This window comes from Mus musculus, chromosome 5 (assembly GCF_000001635.26).
Source record: "Mus musculus strain C57BL/6J chromosome 5, GRCm38.p6 C57BL/6J".
NCBI classification, from domain to species: Eukaryota; Metazoa; Chordata; class Mammalia; order Rodentia; family Muridae; genus Mus; species Mus musculus.
In genome coordinates, this window is record NC_000071.6 from 52130021 (window position 1) to 52149506 (window position 19486).

The window sequence follows — 19486 nt, forward strand, 5'->3', positions numbered from 1 at the left end:
TCTGCTTCCTGACTGTGGGTACAGTGTGTCCAGCCACTCTCACCTTCCCTATGGCTTCCCTGCCATGACAGACATGTCCCCTCCGATTGTAAGCTTCCACAGGCTCTTCTTTCCTACCTTGCTTTTTGTCAGGTATTTGGTCATAACTAGAAGTGTAATTGATGCCTTTGGTCTCTTCATTTCTTTCTCCTCCCAGACGTAAGGTGAGCAGTAGTCTTCGCAATGAAATGCTGCCAGCATCCCAAAGCAAAACCAAGAGCCAGGATATACCTTACCCTCTTCACAAGTTGGTCATCTCGGGTATTAGCAACACCAATGGATGTCTCAATGTGGAAAAGTGATTGCTGCCAAGTCTGAAGTTTGAGTCTGAGACCCACATCATGAGAAACCCAAGAGATCCAATTTCTGAAGGTTGGAGGAAGGAACCACTCTAAAGTGGATGGTCACCCCCTCCCAAACTCTCTAACACAAAAACTCCCTCTTCCTCCCTCCCTCCCTCTCTCTCTCTCTCTCTCTCTCTCTCTCTCTCTCACACACACACACACACACACACACACACACACACCCCGCTCCCAATGCACTCAGGCTCCCTTTCCAGCTTGGCTGCTCTGAGCAGCTGCTAACAGCTGGAAACAGGCAGCAGTCAAGGGCCTGCAGGAAAGTGCAGAGAGGAGTCTCAGCAGCCCAGCTCTCCCTCCCTGGGGCTCCTGCCTAGCCTGACCTCCAGGGAAAGAGTAAAGACTGGGATCTCCCATGCACAGAATGTCCCAGTATTTGGAACTTGCTCCACCATTTCCTGGGGGGCCTCCCATCCTAGGCTGGGCCAGTGGTTTCCTGTGAATGTTCTACCAGGGTGCTCCTTGTGTCTTCAGTGGAGAATCAATGCAGCCAGACGGCCTGTCTCCAGTCCCCTCCCTCTACTCTGTAGGACCAAACCAACCTGACATCTTTTTTTTTTCCTCTTGAATTTAAGAGCCCTGCAGACGCAAGGATCCTTTTAGCTTTTAACATATTTAATAATTTATTATTTATCTGATATTTTTGTAAATGTATTCCTCAGATCAGGACTTTGCCTCTGCAGCTTCCAATTTGCACCTATCTGACATCGTTTATCTTCCAGCCCCTTGATGCTCTGGAGGGCGGGTTTCCTCTTTAACACTTCCTTAGAGTCCTAATGAACTTCAGTCACTGTACGAGTCTGTACGAGTGCTTCAGTCACTCAGGGTGCTGGCGCGCACACACACACACACACACACACACACACACCCTTTTGCATTTTTCCTGCTCTCAGGCATACAGATCATACGTGCCACTAATACAGTGTTGATCTCCCTAGGTTGCTTCTTTTTTTTTTTAAAGATGTTTGCCCTTCAGCCTGCTATTAACCAGTTTCTTCCTACTTTGAAAAACTCACTCTTTTAAATTTCATCATACCAGTATTTCCCCGGGGATTTTACCGTTTATTAAGTAGTCAAAACCAATTTTGGAGCAATCATATATACCAAATAGTCTCATGAATCTTTTGTATTCTCCACAGCTCCTGCACACAGGTGGGCACCCTGCAGGAACATCAGAAATACTCCACTGGCTAATCCACGTAGCCAACAGGTCGCTTCCTGAGAGGCGAGCTGGAGTGCTGCTTCAATACGCAGCAGTGCGGGTTTAAGCGACGGCATCCTCTCGGTTTAGCTGTGTGACCTTAAGCAACTGGCTCAGTCGCTCTGTGCTTCCACTCGCGCTGTGAAATGAAAATCCTTCCTACCATCTTGGGGTGAGGGTTAAGTATTGAAGCCTTTTGACCTAACTGAGGAAGTTCTCTATAAACAGTAACTTTTGTCCTGGAGATGTGGCTTGGTTGCAGAGCATTTTATCTGACGTGCGCAAGGTTCTGGGTTCAATCTCCAGCATGATAAATAAACGAGTAAGTAACTTATATTCTTTGAGTAGTCTTTGGGAAGAATTTAGGTATTAGAGATGTCGTTGACATCTTGGCCCAGGCTGTTCATGCCCACGCTGGCGTTCAGGTGTATGGAGATCACCCATCCATCCTAGTACCATCAAGCCACTTCTCTGTGACCTCAAAGTCACCGTCTGTAATGTGGGGGGTGGTGCTCATAATCCCAGCTCTCAAACCTCTCACCTTCTTTGAAATAATTTCTTGCCTTTTAAATCTCAGACAACTGTCTACACACCAGCAGGGGACAGCAATCTAGACATCTGTTCTCTCCAAGGACGCCTCCGCTCAGGTGGCAGCGGCAGAAATGCCCACTAGGGGGCGCGTGCGCTCTCTTCTCAGGCCGGGCTGGGGAGGGAAGGCGAGCTGGGAACCTTCTGGGCCCATCTGTGTGTATCAGCACAGGCAGACCTGCCACTGCCCAGCTCAAGGCTGAATTTTGTTCACATTAAACCTGACAAATCTGAGGTTAGAGGAATTAGTTAACTCACCCAGGATCTTAGAGCTAAGAGGAACCATGGTGCCTCTCTTGGCAGTCTTTAGGACCAGGGAAGGACACCCCTGGATTTTGCCTGCAATGTGGGTACCCCCAAATAGGCACGGGTGTGGGGCTGTTACCCAGTTTGCCCCCGAGAATATGGATGCCGGGCGGTGGTGCTCTGTGAGGTTTGGGACATGGCAGTAGCTAGCTTCTCTGAAACAAAATGCATAGTCCTAAGAAAGGTCTGTACAAGCCGAGCCTGGTGGCGCACGCCTTTAATCCCAGCACTTGGGAGGCAGAGGCAGGCAGATTTCTGAGTTCGAGGCCAGCCTGGTCTACAGAGTGAGTTCCAGGACAGCCAGGGCTAGACTGGGAAACCCTGTCTCGAAAAACAAAAACAAACCCAAACCAAAAAAAGGTTCTGTACGAAAGAAGTGGGTGTGCTTGACTTTGCTGAAGCTGCTCGGTGTCAGCTGGACCTGCTAGACACCCTGTTAAAGACACATGAGATGTGCAAACGATCAGTTTGACTTATGCTCTGGCAGAGTAAGGAATGCGCTGAAAATAAGGAAGTGGGGCATCTTGTGTTTGAATGACAGCCTGACGTCACTGTTTCAGAAACAAGAGTTTCTACACTTCACTACATAGCCCTTGCTGGCCTGGGACTCACGATGTAGCCCAAGGTGGTCTCAAACTTGTAATAGTCCTCCTGCCTCTAGCACCTAAGTGCTAAGGTTACAGCTGTGTAACACCAGACTAAAATGGTTGTTTTACACTGCTACTTTTGGGGTGATTTGTGAAACAGCAAAGATAACTCAAACATCATTTAACTGAACTGATACTACGTGATAGACACCAAAGTAAGGTACTGTGTGTTTTCTCTCCCAGTCTCCGGTTTTGAAGAAGGGTCTCCCATATCCTAGGTGGCTTCAAACTTATTGAGTACTTGAGGATGTCCTTGAAGTACTTAGTGCAGCACCGTGCCTGATTTTCAAACCCTGATGTCTCAATAATCTTGCATTGCACATTCATGGAGAATGACAACTCAGATTAGCAGCGGACACACTGAGAGATGCAATCAATGGGGGCACTGAGACGGCTCAGCACTTAAGAGGACTTGCAGAGGATCTGAGTTCAGTTTCCAGCACCCACATGGCCAATCACTGCTTAAAGCTCCACCTCTAAGGGATATAATGCCCTGGTCTGGTCTCCAGGAGCACTCCATGCACATACATACATACATACATACATACATACATACATACATACAAGCAACACTCATATGCATAATATAAAAATAAATCTTAAAACATATTCAAAGCCACATAAGGAGACCTACTCTTCATCACCAAAGCCTTTATTGATAAGGAAAGTAGGAACCTACAGACTGTGCTAAAAATCAAACGGGTAGTGGAAGACTGGCTGGTGGCCTTGAGTGGTGTACAATAATAAAAACAAAAGAAGAGCTACGGACAATGGAAAATGTCCCTGAGAATATGCTGTCCCTTGGGCTTCAGTCTTGCCACAGCTATGAGACTGGAAGGGAAATGCTTTCATTTCATTAACACCTTTACATGGCAGTGAGCAAGGCTCGAGCGCCAGTTTCCTCCGACCCCACCCCCACCCGCCACCTTAGCCTTTCCTAATAGCATCCAAGGATAGGGCACCTACTGTGTGTCTGACAGAGTGTCAGGTAGTCCATCTGTCAGGTAAGTGTTTCTCGTATCCACGAGGGTTTGAGTTTACAAACCTGGCACACCCATGTGTTCCCTTTCTGCCATCACAGGCCCTTTTCCTGGGGAGCGACGGAGCCAAGTCAATCAACAAACAATCGACTGTATGTCAGGCTCCGCCTATGTACCTGGGACATCATGACCCTCCTTGCCTCCTCCTCTGCTTGCCTACCTTCCTCTTGCCTTCTCTGATGACGCTTTTCACATGTTGCCGTATCTTGAGTCTCCAAACTCTTGCAGACAAAGGATCCAAGTATGACACAAGGCAGATCAGTCGAGGGATAGATGAACCAAAGAATGAATGAGAGGACGGGGTGGGTATATACATGTGACTTTCCCCAGCGACACATAAAAAAACCAACCCATGTATTCACTCCAGAGAGGACACGGACACACCAAAGGAAGGACTCTTCAGTTCAAGTCCAGCGTGGTCAACCAGTGGGTTTACTGGGGTTACTTAAAAGCGATACAAGCAGCTACATCACCAGAAAGCCCTCTGGGCAAACTACACTACCCGATGTCCAACGTCCAACCTCAGTTCACCCCTTACATAATCTCAGGATGGAGAAGGCTCAGGAGCCTTGAGTCTTCCCACTCTCTCCACAAAGGAGTGGCTCATGTGTGGGATTTCATCTTCTATCCAGGATGTCAATAGTAATTTCCAGATCGGAGGAAACAGCTATAGTACAGTGAGTACATGGGCAAATGGATGGGTAGCTGTGTGTGTGTGTGTGTGTGTGTGTGTGTGTGTGTGTGTGTGTGTGTTTGGGAGTAGGTAAATTAAAGGGTGGATGAGAATTGGTTTTCACTTAGTCCTCTGAATGGAGCATCAAATCTAGACACCCAGCACAGGCCTGTCTGAGTCTTGTGGTCTAGCCAAATTCAAATATAAAACTAGCCATCTACCCTGCCATGCAATTTGGGGGAAAGAGAGCCTAGCAACAAGTGTAGCAGAGGTGAAAATCCCCATGGAAACAGATACAGTGAACTTCCCTCGGGAGAAAGTGCTCTCAGTGACTCTGGGGACACAGTCGCAGAACACCATGCAAAAGGGCCAAGGACTCTTCCCGACGTACAGTCTACTTTAAGAGGCTTTTGGTCCATCTGAGGCCGTTTACTTTTGAGAAATGTGAGATTTGAACAGAACCAGAATGGAGCCAAGGCAACTAAAGGGCATCAGAGGAAAGCTGGCCACTTAGTCATTGCCCCACCGTGGCAATGCCTCCTTTGCAGAAGCTATAGAGAGCCGAGATACCTGGGATAGGAACCTGGAATTTTCTAGACCACAATTCTCAATCCAGTTGTGAGATGAGAGACACATTTTCAACGAGTCAGGCTCAACCACTGGGTACTTCACACCACACAGAGAGCACAGTAGTCTTTGAAACGTGGGTTCTGTTTTCTAGATCTACTTGTGCATGACTGTACTGTGGGCAGCCGGGTGTAAAATGTACTTCTGTTGTTCATCATTGTCAGAAAGCTTGGCACTGGGATGGGCATACCCCGTCTCAGCCAGAATCTACTGAAGTAAGTGCATTCCTGACGAACTAGCAGCTAGGAATAGCTAACCAAATGGGATGAAATTACAGAGCAGTTTCTTTTGCCCAGTGGGGTGGGGAGTAGGGGAAGTCTCTCTCTTTCTGGGACATTTTTGAAGCCCGAGTATTAGTTGGATTGCGGGCATTGGGAGTTGACGGATCTGCAAGCTCACACTCAGCGGAGGAACTAGTACACACAGCGGACAATCACAGCAGCACACAACCCTGTCTCACAGACACAGCTATGTGGCTAGCTGTCGTTTGCTACTCGGTGGGTTCTTCTTTTACCGTTCTCCATCTTCGCTTCCACCCTTTCAACCCTCTAACACTAGATAAGAGAAAGGACAGCGAGGAAAGAAAAGATCCCTAAGTAAGTCAGAGACTGGACGACTTCCTGCTGGTTAATGGTGTCCAGTGTGTTCTTCGCTGTCAGATTATCTCATTTGTAGTTGTTTCTTCTTTGCACCTGACTACTTAACCCACCCCACCTCTGGGGGCCCTAAAATTTATATACCCTTTGAGGAGTCCCCAGAATTCCAATTGTCACACAATCGCAGAAACTATCTGCAGCTGGCAAAACTGACTGACAGCCCCTCCCCAACAAGAGCACGAGGCAAATCATAGTCAGCTAATGTGGACAATCTGAAGCAGCCCCGTATCCCACACCTGGGATGAAAATGAAAATGTATTTTTATAGTATTGTTTTTGTTTTTCTTTTTTTTTTTTTTTTAAAGAAACCAAAATTCCACACAGCTAGTGTTGCTTTCATTATCTGGTTTATTTTACTACCTCTGAGGAAATAGTCAAAGCAACAGAGTTTACTCTAGGTGCAGAAAAACTAAACTCAACAGGTTTGCGTAAGGAATTAGCTCTGTAGCTTCGGGATACTGGTGCAGCAAAAGAAGTGGAAAGGACCCGACAGGATGCAAACCTTGGAGCTTCTATCACAACAGTCGTGCTCAGGGGCTGTGTGTGGTGTGCTCAGCACTGGGGGCAGGCAGGCAGGGTGGGAAACTTTAGTGCTGACCCCTTAGGGAAGCCAAGTACAGTGGATCACACAAAGTTGTGGAAAATGTTGGTGCAACGAACAATTGCGATCAGAAAGTACTTCTAGTAAGTACCACCATTTTTCCTGCCTACAAACACAATGAGCTAGTTTGAAAGTTTCAGTGTCTGTGAATTCTACCAAATGCCACTGGTTCTACCAGTATTTATAACCCAAGTTCAAGGCCACCTGATCCCCAGAGTCGGACCAGTCTCAGAAGTGGCTTCACACACTGGCTGAATGAGTTGCTGTTGTTTCTTTCCCTGTTTGAGCAACAGGGTCAAAAGTAGCCCAAGCTTCAAGCTTGAAGTCCCAACTCACACCTCTGCAGTGCCTGGGTGCCTCCACCTCACTGTAGGCAGTACTGGGAATCGAATCCAGGGCCCCTCTCATGTAAGCTGGGCTAACACTCCAGCCACTACATCATACCCACCTACCAGTACTCGACCATCCACCAGCTCCCGGGAAAATGGGTGGAAAGAATCCTGTTGTGATGTGGAAATTTTTGAGACAGGGTCTCACTATGCAGCCCTGACCTAGAACTTGCTGTATAGACCAGGTTGGCCTCAAACATTGAGAAAGATGCACCAGTTGGTATTAACGGTGAGCACCACCGTGCGCAGCTATTACTGTACTTTCAATCACTGTTTCTCAACACTCTGTTGCTCATAAGGAGTGCACTTCATACTTAGAATTGAATCCCTTCCACAGTCTTCGCAGGGTAAGGACAATTTGCCAGGCACTGGACACAGATGGATAATCAGCAATACCGGGCCTGCCTTCAATGAGCCCCAATCTAGAACTGCATCTCCTCCGGGTGGTACCCACTTCCACTCCCACCTGTCGTTTTCTGTGATGCTATGAGGGCCGAGAGCCTATGTCTCATGCCCATGACTGCGGGGAAGTAGGGTCCTTCCCGCCTGCTGGGGCAGATACACTACCTCTCACCTTGTCATTTTCTGTCCTTCAGTGGCTTACAACAGGAACAAGGCAGCTGATTCGGGGCCCTTCCCTGCCTCTTTAAACATAATACGGTAGGTTTTTTTGTTTTGTTTTGTTCTTTCCCCAACTAGGCAGCTTATTTATTACCCACGGACCATTTGAGGATGCCCACAGCTGGTGACATGCTGGAAGCTCCACTTGACTATGCCCCCAGATGGCCACCTAGTGAGTTTCCTGCTTAGGAAAGCTGTCAAGGCTGGTTTACTCCATCCTACAGCAGACACCTGAACCCTATGAAGTGGACACAAATTCCAATTCCGAAAACACACAGATACACAACAAGATTAGAAGACGTCTGTCTACAGGAAGCATTAATTCTACTTCTTCGATTTTACAGTTGCATTACATGTTATGAAACCTATTTAAAAACAAGTGTGAAAAGCAGTCCATGTTCCTATAAAAACGGAGAGGAACGTCCTGGCATGCCTGGAGAGACGGAGGTTGCTTAAAAGAACATGCTGTAGGCTTTGGCATGGGCCAGAAAAACAAAGCGTTGGAGGTTAAAGATTCTTGGATTAGTTCTGCAAGTATGTTTAACTTCCTCTTGCAGGCCACAGTTGGTGAATCACTTAAGGGCGTGGCTTACACAGGACAGAGCATGTTAACCAGCACACCTAGAAGACAAATAGAAACTTAGGCCAGCAAGGAGCCTGGCTTGCATGTACTCGGGACGAGCAGACACAAGAGCAGCTACTGAGCCAGCGCATCCGTCCGCATCCCTCCAGTCTATCCGAATGAGGGCTTGCTTCCTGTCATCTTCAGATACGCATTTCAAGTTACAGTATGGATGGAATGGAGCATTCTGAAAGAACTTCTACAATATGTGAAAGATTTCCTGAGCTTACTATAGTAAAAGCAAATGGCTGAGTTCTGGAACACTTAAGAGAGGGTTAGGACCTTGAGAAGACTAGAGAGTAGTTCACCCCTTCTATCACTCGAAGACACAGCAACTTCACGAGATGACATCTGTAAACAAGGCAACAACTTCACAAGATGACATCTGTAAACAAGGCAACAACGGCCCCACCCGACACTGAGTGCCTTGATCTTAGGGTTCTCACATCTGGAACTGTGGTAACAACACTGCTGTTTTTAAACTATCCAGTCGATGGTTATGTTACTAGAGACACATCTGTGGTGGGTACTGTACTTTCTCTTCCCAGTGCTCATGTGAGCAAACAGGTATTGTGAGATACCTGGAAGGTAGCCAATCAGAGGGCCTTACGAACTGGAGCGTCAGGCGGCTGGGGACACAGTGTAACTCAGCTGAAGGAGAGCCTTTGGCCACTTCTTTCCTTACTGGCTCAAGGCTGTTCCGTGAGCCATTAACTTCAGGCAACCCCGACTATCCAGGAATAGCCTAAGGCAGGGGTTGCACTATCAGATTTAAAAAGGTCATAAAGTCACTAGTTACCTGTCAGCCTTTGCACTGATGCCAGAGTCAGGATTTCTAACCCAACCACATCAAAAAGCATGTCAAGTCCCTTGTCTGGGAAACCAGGGTTCAGAAAAAAAATCCGTGTTTCAGGAGCCAGCTACCACATCACCACTGAGATTGGTTTTGGCTCACATGGGCAAGGCAGGGAACTGGTTAACCTAATAACTCCCACGTAGCTCCAGTTTCTCTGTAAACCTCAGGTGGTGAATTAAGATCCAACCTTACTGGGCAGCATGGCTTAGGGAAGCCCTGGGGGGACCTACTGGGAACCCATTCCCCTTTGCTCCTGGCCAGCAATAGCAGCTTAAATCCCTGTAACTGTGGTTTTATAAAGCTGCTGGCCCAGCCTACGGCATCTTTTTTTTTTTTTTTTGGTCATATATTGTGTCAAATGAACACCAAGGTGTTGCTGAGAATCTGCAGTGTTTGAAGAAGCCCACAATTGAAGCAGTATCATCTTTATAGTGAAAGATTTTAGGGGTTAAAGTATATGAACTATACTGTAAGGACACAGGTAAAGTGGGAACATCACTTAGGAAGCCCTTAAGAGGGAAGATCCTTACGAGAGCATGCTGCTTCCTTCCTTTCCCTCTTTCAACGATGACTTAATGGGTCCTCACTCTGTGCTAGGGAAAAGTGAGTTGTGCTAAGCCCCTGATCTCACGTGGAAATCAAAACAGAGGCTTTTTGGGGCTGGAGAGATGGCTCAGCAGGTAAAGGCACTTTGCTGTCAAGTCTGATGTCTGAGTTCAATCCCTGTAACCCACTTTCATAGGTTGTCCTCTGACTGCCATATGCACACTTTGGAATACACACACACACACACACACACACACACACACACACACACACACACACACGCGATGAATGAATATTTAAGTTACACAGTAAAGGACACTCTTAAAGTAATGTCAGGTTATGTTATGTGGCCAGTGAGCAACATAACAGGAAATGAAGGAGCATGCTCTATGCTGTAGTGGTGCAGGATTTGAAGCAGACCTCTGAGCACGTGGTTATGAGAGGTTGGCTTCTCAGGGAGAGGTAACTAGCCGGGGCTGTCACAGTGACCAACCACTTCTACAGAAGCATGTCATGCATTGTGTAGTCTGCTATTGCTGCAGGCAGATCAAGCACACGCTTATTACTGGAGGTCCTGACAGACTGTCGGTGGACCTGCATTCCTTCAGCAAGCTTTAGGAGATGGGCTTCCTTCTCCTCTCTGGTTTCTAGGCTACAGGCATTCTTCCCTCTGTCTGTCTGTCTGTCTGTCTATAGGAAAGACCTAGAAGTAGACCCAACAAAGCTATGTATGGCCATCTAATTCCTGACAACGGCAAAATACCAGCAGAAAAACTGGTAGCCTAGTCAGCAAACTAGCATGTCCAAATTGACATCTGTGGAAGATTCAAATTAGGAAGTTATTGTTCACCTTGTACAAAAAATGCCAGCACTTCAGAAGCAGAGAAGGTTGGATCTCCAAGTCTGAGGTCTATCTATATACTATCTCTGAGCCTTGACTATAAACTAAGTTCCAGAATAAACAGGGTTATGAATTCATTCTGTCTCAAAAACCCCAAACCTAAACAAAAACCAAAATCCTCACCATGGAAACCTCTGCCTCTACCATAAACCTCTCTGACTTGTACCTCTTTAAGAACCACCTGCACAATGCAGCCCTCAGGGCCACCTAAATTACAAGGTAACAAGCAAACCACACCCTGGTATGGATGGTTCTCACCAGCTCAGTCCATTAGATGCATACGTCCATCCTGGGTGGCCTGGAAGATCTGCTCTCCGATGCCTTGCTCTGCAGCATGCCACAGTGGAGGGAGCCTGAATCCTTTTCCACTTCCCTCTAGAATCATCCCCAGATCATTCTTAGTTGTATTGGCCTAGACTAGTCTTTAAATCAGAGATACCAGAAGAGCAAAGCATGCCACAGGGATAATTTACACAGCATCTGTCATACAATAATCCCCACAGGATGAATTCAAAACTGAATTAGGTGTCAGCAGATATGGATTCAATCAGAAAACCCAACGAAACAGCTCTGAGCAACTCTGCCCGCTACTTTGAACATCCTAGCCAAAGGCTGCAGACTCTTCAAGGCTGGCCCACCTCTTCATTCTCCCTTTATGGGCCTGTTTTCCAAGTTTCTGTTATATGCATGCATCTGAACAAAAGCCACACATATCATTCCTCAAACGGGGGGGGGGGGGCGGCGGGGGGGAGGGGGGGAAATCTAGTGTCTATCTCTGCCACCACACTCTTGGGGAGCCAAGTCTGGATGAGATGGGTATTTTACAAGGGAGAGAACACTCCAGGCAGTTATCTGAGCCCCAGGCTGTAAGGCCAGACAGACAGACAGACTAGAACACTAGCCCCCAAACCCAAGCTGGTCCCTGACCCAGTGCTTCAGCCACTTCTTCAGTGGAGAATATGAAACAGGAAGCTGAGAATTGTTCAGTTTTCTGATCGGAAAGCTCAGTTACCAGAGGTATGAAAATAAAGAGGTGGTTATCACTCCCACAGAACTCAAGTGAGACTTGCCAAAGAACTGAAAACCAGTTGGCCCAAGTATGTCACTTATGTCAGGGAAAGTGTACCAAACTTTCACTCACAAAAACACATCCATATTCATCTGTCCTAATCTGTACAAATATTCACTAGACGGCAGAGGGCTATGACCTCAATCCTTCCTCTTGATTTAAAGATGAGGCAGGAATGGTCAGTAATGGTCTCCAATTTAGAAGACAACTGAAAAAGGCGGCTGGCACCAGAACACCTGGAGATGCAACATCTTTAAAAGCACAGTTGGGTTGCCTGGCGACTGAAACTTCTAACAGTAAGGGTGTGACCAGTGTGTTCTGACATCTGCCAACGAGCAGACGGAAACAGGAGGAAGGGAAGAAGCCACAGAAGTGTGGTACAAAGAGCACGAGGCTAAAACACTGGTCTGACCGCACTGTGGGTGTCAGGCACAGGGCACAGCATGATGCAGAGATTACAGTGATGGGCACTGAGGATCTCACGCATCTAGTGCTGCCAAGACGTAGGAAAGAGTACTACTATACCATGGGGCTGGTAATATAGTGTTCTCTAACTTTGGCTGGTCCATAACGAAGAGCAAGAAGCAGTGCTTAGGACAGTGCCCATGCTACACTAAGTGTTCAAATAGTGGGAATACAACCAAACTGGAAAACCTGTCTTCCATAGATCAAACTTTATCTTAAGATAGTCACTATACGCTATGCTATTATCTACCTGCAAATTAAAGAAAATTTCATCTCTAGTTGTAAAGAACCAAGATGTCATAGTCTTATCAGAATCTAATCACATAATTAGAAAATGACCAAAGGCTTATACTATCCTCCACAGTTGTCATTAAAATGAAGAATATTGTTTTAAATTATCACATTTTATATCTTTTACCTGCATGCCCTTTGCAGTTTAAATTCTTTTCCTCTCAGGCTGGCCTTTAACTCACAGAAAGACACAGGCCTCTGCTGGGAGTGTATCATTTTAAAGACTTGCACTATCACCCTCAGCTCGAAAATAAGTTTTATGGGCTGGAGAGCTAGCTCGGCAGTAGTAACGAACACTTGTGGGTCTTGTAGAGGACCTGAATTCAATTTCCATCCCTCACAGGGGGGTTCACAACGACCGTATCTGTAGTTCCAGGGGCTTCAGTGTCCTCCTTCAGCCTCTGCAGGCACCAAGCATACATAGTGCACATGCAAGTGAAACACACACACATAAAGAATCTTTAAAAACAAACCACCTTTAGGTAAACAAAAAGGCAGCAGGAACGCTGTATACAGAGAACATGCCCTCCCTTGGAATGCAGAGATAAACCACAATCTGAATGACCTGGAACACAACTTTTATCTCTAAGGAGTTGTTTTTTAAGATGAAAATGAGGGTTTGAAGTCAACAACTCTTAGCTCCTTCAATTCGAGGACATTTCTCCTTTCTGGTTCTAGGACAGTTATTCCAATTGCAGAGAAGTTCCCACCCATGTGGCCCTCTTGTTCCACAGAAAGGAAACACAGTATCATTTTCAAAGTCAGAGAGCCACAGAACTGCAGAGGATAAAAACTCTTTCAAATAGCAGAAAGGTTGACAAAAAAAGATAAAACTCAACCTCGGTAAAACCCAAATGGATTTTTAACCCAGTAGAAAATCTACGTTGACAAAGCGTGCAAAACTTAGTTCAAATAGCTGCAGCCTTTCTCCGAGGACCTTGGAAAATGCTTAGTGGTTTGAGTGTTCACTGTTTGCCATAAGGAGCAGTAAATAAGGCAGGGAACGTGAATGAGACACGCTTAGAAGCAGAACCTTCAGACACTAGGGAAAGTCTTCAAAAAGTAACAGATTAAAAACCCTATACATTCATAACATGAATTGCCTGACGGCTTTAACAATATTAGAGTTCGCTTCAGAATAAACTACAACTGTATTTTCATGTCTCCAACCTTTTATAGTTCCTGGATTTTGCTACAATTCTAAGTTTAAATTTCCTAGGAATGGATACAGTGAGACATTTTCCAAATAACTTTTCATGTAAAGCGAAACTTATGGGGAAAAAAAAATCACTTAGGAAATCAAATCTTAAATAATAAAAATACTCTTAACTATATAGCATTCACACATCTGACTGTGGATTCAAAAGTTTATCTGAACAAAACCATGCAATTAAACTGCCTTCACTCAAATGGTGTTGGAAGGTAACTACCCTACTTACTACCCACTGATAAGTTATGACAGCATATTTTATAACCTGTCATCCTATTTCGTTTAGCCTCTACCACCATTCCCAAGCTTCCCTCAATGCCAGTGCCCCTGCAGGGTACCGAATCAAACACCCTCTGAAGACTGACAAGGACGGTTAGAACAAGTAGACTCTTTCCCTACAAACCTAACAGTACACTCTAAATTCCCTTTGTACACACACACACTTGGGCCATTTACTTGCAGACAGTCAAACTAACTGCAACTGAATCTAAGACAAGCATTAGCATAACACAAGTCAATAATGAAATGTGGCTTCTCTGTGGATGGCAAACTTACGGTTCTTTCTCACACTCAGTGAAACCCGCTAGTCACAAGGTGCCGTCCCCATCTCCACGTGGACGCTCTTCAGAAGACAGAATCTGTGGAGTTGGGGATTACTGTGATCTCTCACGGATCACAGGGAATGTTTCAAAGTCTAAGTGACTTCACTTGCACTCCGCAGCTACTGCTTACTTAGTTCTATGTGCAATGGTGAAGGATGGGAAACTGCCAGGTACAGCACAGAAAGTCACCAGCCCACCATCTGTCAGAAGAGGAGAGAAAAGAACAGGGCCAGTGTCTAAACCCTCATCAGTCTGTTCACTCCACCTTGGTGCTTGGTCTAGTTTCTAGCTCAGGGGAAATAGGAGTGTAGAACCACAGAGGAAGACAGCCAGCCATAAAAACAAGTCGAAGCAGTTACATTTTTAATAGATCGGGGGGGGGGGGGGGGGGCGGCGCAGAGGACATGGGGTCAGGGAAGCAAATGCAGATATACAAACATGCCCCTGAGGATTGCCAGATGGCTCAGAGGGTACAAGCTACTGCAGCATAGTTAAGAACCTGAGTCTCATCTCAGGACCCACATAGTAGAACTGACCCCTACAGATTGTCCCTTAACCTCTACAGGCATGCCATGGGAATAGGTGCACACACAAGTGATATATTTTTTAAAGCAAAAATAAAACTGACTTTTGTATGTGTTAATGTAAAACATTAACTAGAAAAGTAAAAATAAAAGCTGAAAAAATTATAACATGCTGGGCTTGGTTGCTACACTAGGGACATATTTTAAATTATGGCTCTCATAGACTAGCAGTAGAAAACTGCTCTGAATTTCAAATGTCCAAGTCCAGACATGGAAAAGATGGTCAGGTGACATTACCAGGATGGTTCCAAGTCACAACAACAACAACAACAACAACAAGAAGGCAGTTTGGTGTGAGCAAGTAGAAAATAAAGTTTACCATTCAAGGTTGCTTTTAGCAACAAACCTTGAGAGTAAGCATGCTCAGATGTACCCAGTGTTACTCCACTGCCACCAGCCAGAGCGCTTGTACTGAAACCGACTAGAATAAGGAAGGTAACCGCTAGCTTTACACACCCACCTTGGGCTGGAGGGAGGGACAGCTTATGGGTTAGATCACTCACTGCCAAAGTTCTTCCAAAGGACTTGGGTTCAGTTCCCAGCAACCATCACTAACTCTGAAAGGACCAGGCCCCCACACAGTGCACATGCCTTCTCATACACATTAAAAAAAAATGTAAAAACTCAAAAACACAATCCCTACTTCTTCCAACCTTTATTGTTGTGTTCACTCTTTCATGCTTACTTCCTGTGATTAGTACACCAGAATGGAAAACTAGATGGGGAGACTGGGCATGGTGGGAGACTTGTAGTCCCCGTGGCAAAAAGATTACTGTCAAGTTAGACTAGCCGAGACCAAATCTACAAAACTGCCAACACCAACTCCACCCGGTCTGTCGGGAACTAGGGCAGAGCCTGGGCATCTTTCAAAACTACTATGAGTACCACAATCCTAGAAGCATGCACCTGATCAAGGTCTGGCACTCAAGGATAACACAGTCAACACCACCACGCTGTGCACTGTAGGCGTGGCTCAACACTGATGACTAGACCAGTGACCTTTAGTTCCACTTCTTCCAAACTCAGGAAAACGCCCATCAGCCCTAGAGCTATGTGTGCTACTCAGTTCTGATCTGAAATGCTGAGTCCCCTCAACAACCATCACTACTGATTGCTTTCTGTCCTCCCACCATGCTGTGTGTTCTCTACTGCCTTCAACCTTACCTGCTGGATAAAACCTGCTACTCACAGACAACCAGTACTCTACCAAAACACACCTATCTGCCATCACATGATGACAACTGTGGGAAACTTGGGTTTCAGAGGCTTCGTCCCTAGTCTCCTTTCCATCAACTTTACAAAGCTACCAGGCGCAGACTTACATAGTGTCTCACTAGAGACACTGCTAAAGCAGCCAGCCGTCCGTGAAATCTTTTACACAAGAAAATAGAATTCCTGTACAAAGGCCCTAAGAGACGCAGGTGCACCTGTCTAAAGTTTAGTGAGTTCCTTCAAAGTCAGCTCCTTGCAGGTATAAGAAGATTAAAAATAATAATAATAAAATATACTTATTTCAAGTCCAAAGTTTCATTAGAAATGATTAAACACAGGATCTAAGTTATATAAAACACAAAGTTTTAACAATCTTATTTAGACCAAGTAGGCTTCAATACGCATTAGTACAGATCACACATTGAAAGTACACTAAAAGTAACATAACAGTATTCTCACTATCAAGAACCAGAAGTTATAAAACATTCTGAAACGGACTGACTACACAAAAATAAACATGTTTCCCTTTATGAGACTGTGGCTATTAACACTCATCAATAGTCCCCTGGATGAAATACCAGGTTCTTTGTTAAGACACTGAACACTGATATCCAAATACCCGAAAGTATGTTTTAGCTACTCATCTTGCTAACAGTTGTACAATTTAAACTGACATGCAGCTAATATTAGGCATTACATTTCTGTTGACTGACAGTCTCAGTCATCCCCTTAAACAGCCACATCTTACCCCTTAAACAGCCACATCTTAATTCATTCTGCTCTATTCAGATTTGAGTAAAACAAAATTTCTTCTTTATGTCCATTATTTCTGCAGGCATAAGCCCACTCTCACATGCTGGACTTTGTAGAGATCAGATGATTAACCTGTGCATGTTTAGAAAAATTTGTTTCCTCCTGGATATTAAAATGATTATTTGTCTAAAAATATCTCATGAGGGTCATACACACATGGGTAGTCGACATCTGAATCCCTTGGCTACCTGCCTGTTGACTCAATCTCAAACCTAAATTAGCTGGTTAGCATAAAACCAAACACTTAAGTCCAAAGCAGTTCTAACTCACAGCCTTCACTACAGTAGTCTGTTTTGTGATAGGCACTTGCTAAAATGTTGTACTTTTTGTTTTTGCCTACTGGAATTTTAAGAAAATGGGTAATTGTGAAATCAGGCAACCCAGTAGCAAAATCGTGTAGCAATTTAAAACTGGAAGCTTTCAAAGTTACACATGACTTATTGCATAATCCAAAAACCTCGATTAAGCTTCACTCAAGAGAAATAAAAAAAATGTCCACATAAAGACCCATAAATCCATGACATTATTCATAGAAATCCAAATATATTTAACTGGCAAACATAAGTACGATATGTAACGAGTAATGGATAAACACTGATAAATATATTTAAACTGGCCTAATTCCACTTCTGATCCTGTTAAAAAGGCAAAACTAAAAACAGAAAAATGCAATGGTTGATGAGAACAAAGGGAACAGTAATTTCAAGGGGCAATGAAAAAATGCTGGGTAATATGATTACTACTGTGGATCTGCCTAACTTTACAAAACTATGTACCCAAGACAAATTCTTATATGCAACCTACACTTCAATAAAGCAGAACTTTAAAAACCATGTTAGCTAGACTACTAATCATCAAAGGTTCACACTGACTTTCGCTTACTCCTCTGCCTTCTGGCTCCACTCCTGTGCCTTTAAGACTTGTCTACTTTTAACTGATCTGCCTCTGGTTCTTACTATGTTCCTTGCACCTGACTCTACAGTTCTTTGTACAAATTTTTAAAGTCAACTAGACCTTATGTTGAGACCATCCTGGATAGTACCAGTCTACCTTTCAAGATAGCCTCACACAATGCCTAGGGCTTAATTGAACAATGGTTTAGAGCATTTATAAAAGGACTAGCAGTCAGTAATGTACCTGCCAATCAAGCATAATGACCCCAGTTTGGATTCCCCAAAGCACATAAAAACACTGCCATTGTGATACTCATCATCTGTAACCCTCGCCACACAGGAGTAGAGGAGGAAGCTGGACCAACAAATGGATAGCCACAGCTCATTGACCAGACAGGCTAGGCAATCAGTGGACTGCGAGTCCAGTGAGAGACCCTGTCTCAAAACAGTAAGGTGGGGAATAAGTAGTGTAGAAGATTGGCTTCTGACACTGGCTTTTGGCCAATGCACTCATACATTTTTTTCTCCCTCCTCCTCAAAAACCTTAAAGTTGACTATCATGTGTTCTTGCATTTCTAACTTCTTAACTAGGTTCAATCTACTCTAGTCTAGGTGTGATATATAAATCTGGTGGAGTATGTCCTAGATTCAATCCACAATATTCCATCTCCAATACCTACAATCTGTTAATTGTAAATAGTGAGTCTACAACAATTTAATGAAGAAAAACCCCCAACACATAGTAATTTAAAAATAAAGTATAGGACACTTGCCAAACACTCAGATTTAAGTTCATCTTATCTATGTAACAATGAGAAGACTACCAAGGAACACTTTTGCTATTCTGAGTTCAAATGGCCTGAGACAATTCAAAGTAAAAGTCAAGTTTCCATAGCCTGGGATGATGCTTGTCTTACTGGTGGCAATACCCTTGTGTAATGGCTGCTTATGAAGCATTGTATTCACAAGTCTTAAAATGCACGTTTTTGTGATGGAACCAGTAAAAAAATTCTGAAGTGAGGCTCCCTCTCCAAGTCCTCTAATATGTATTATATACAAACCATAATCAGTGTATAAATAAGTATCTACCAAGCCAGTCAATTTTACATCTCATATGGATTAAATCTGATTTTATACTAGTAAAATGCACCATCAGGTAGACACGTCCCAACAAACTCAACAATCTGAGATCAATCCCCAAGACCCAACGGTAGGATAACAATGATAGGAGTAACAGAAATTAATGAGCAATGAGCCGATAAGCCAGAACAAAGAAGGACTTCTAATCAGCTTCTCTATGAAGTGTATGAGTCAGCCCTAGAAGTCTAGGTTGTTAGGTACACCTGAGTACTTTTCATAGCCTCCAGGTAGGTTCTGCTAGAAAGTCTCTAATAATACAGTTCTAATCTTCTCTTAAAATAGAGTTAAACAAGACAGAAACAATTTAACTTTCTTTCTCTTACTGTCGGGGTCAATGAGTCAGTACCGTTCTCCCCTCATCTCTCTGATGTGGTTTCTAGATATCCTGAACCACTAGGCACCATATAAGAGGTGCACTAAAAGTATTCAAATCACCTGAAACTGACACGTCATCAGATCACAACTATACATTTTCCTTTCATATTATAAAAAATGAGGCAGAGATAGGAGAATCAGTGATTTCTGAGGCCAATCTA

General features: G+C 44.5%; 1 long non-coding RNA gene and 1 other non-coding gene across 4 annotated transcripts; one reads left to right on the top strand and one right to left on the bottom strand.

The window, feature by feature from the left end:
• Positions 1–321: 321 nt before the first annotated feature.
• Gm40302 lies at positions 322–17732 on the top strand. Of its 3 annotated transcripts, none has more exons than XR_003955920.1 (3): positions 322–411; positions 1538–4857; positions 7825–17732. It is a non-coding gene; the product is annotated as a predicted gene, 40302 (long non-coding RNA). The 3 variants fall into 3 exon arrangements; XR_868417.3 differs by having other exon boundaries at positions 1538–1771; positions 4222–17732; XR_003955919.1 differs by having other exon boundaries at positions 1538–17732.
• Positions 5882–5997, bottom strand: Mir6417 (microRNA 6417). The gene has a single exon (NR_105845.1). It is a non-coding gene; the product is annotated as a microRNA 6417 (primary transcript).
• Positions 17733–19486: the final 1754 nt, after the last annotated feature.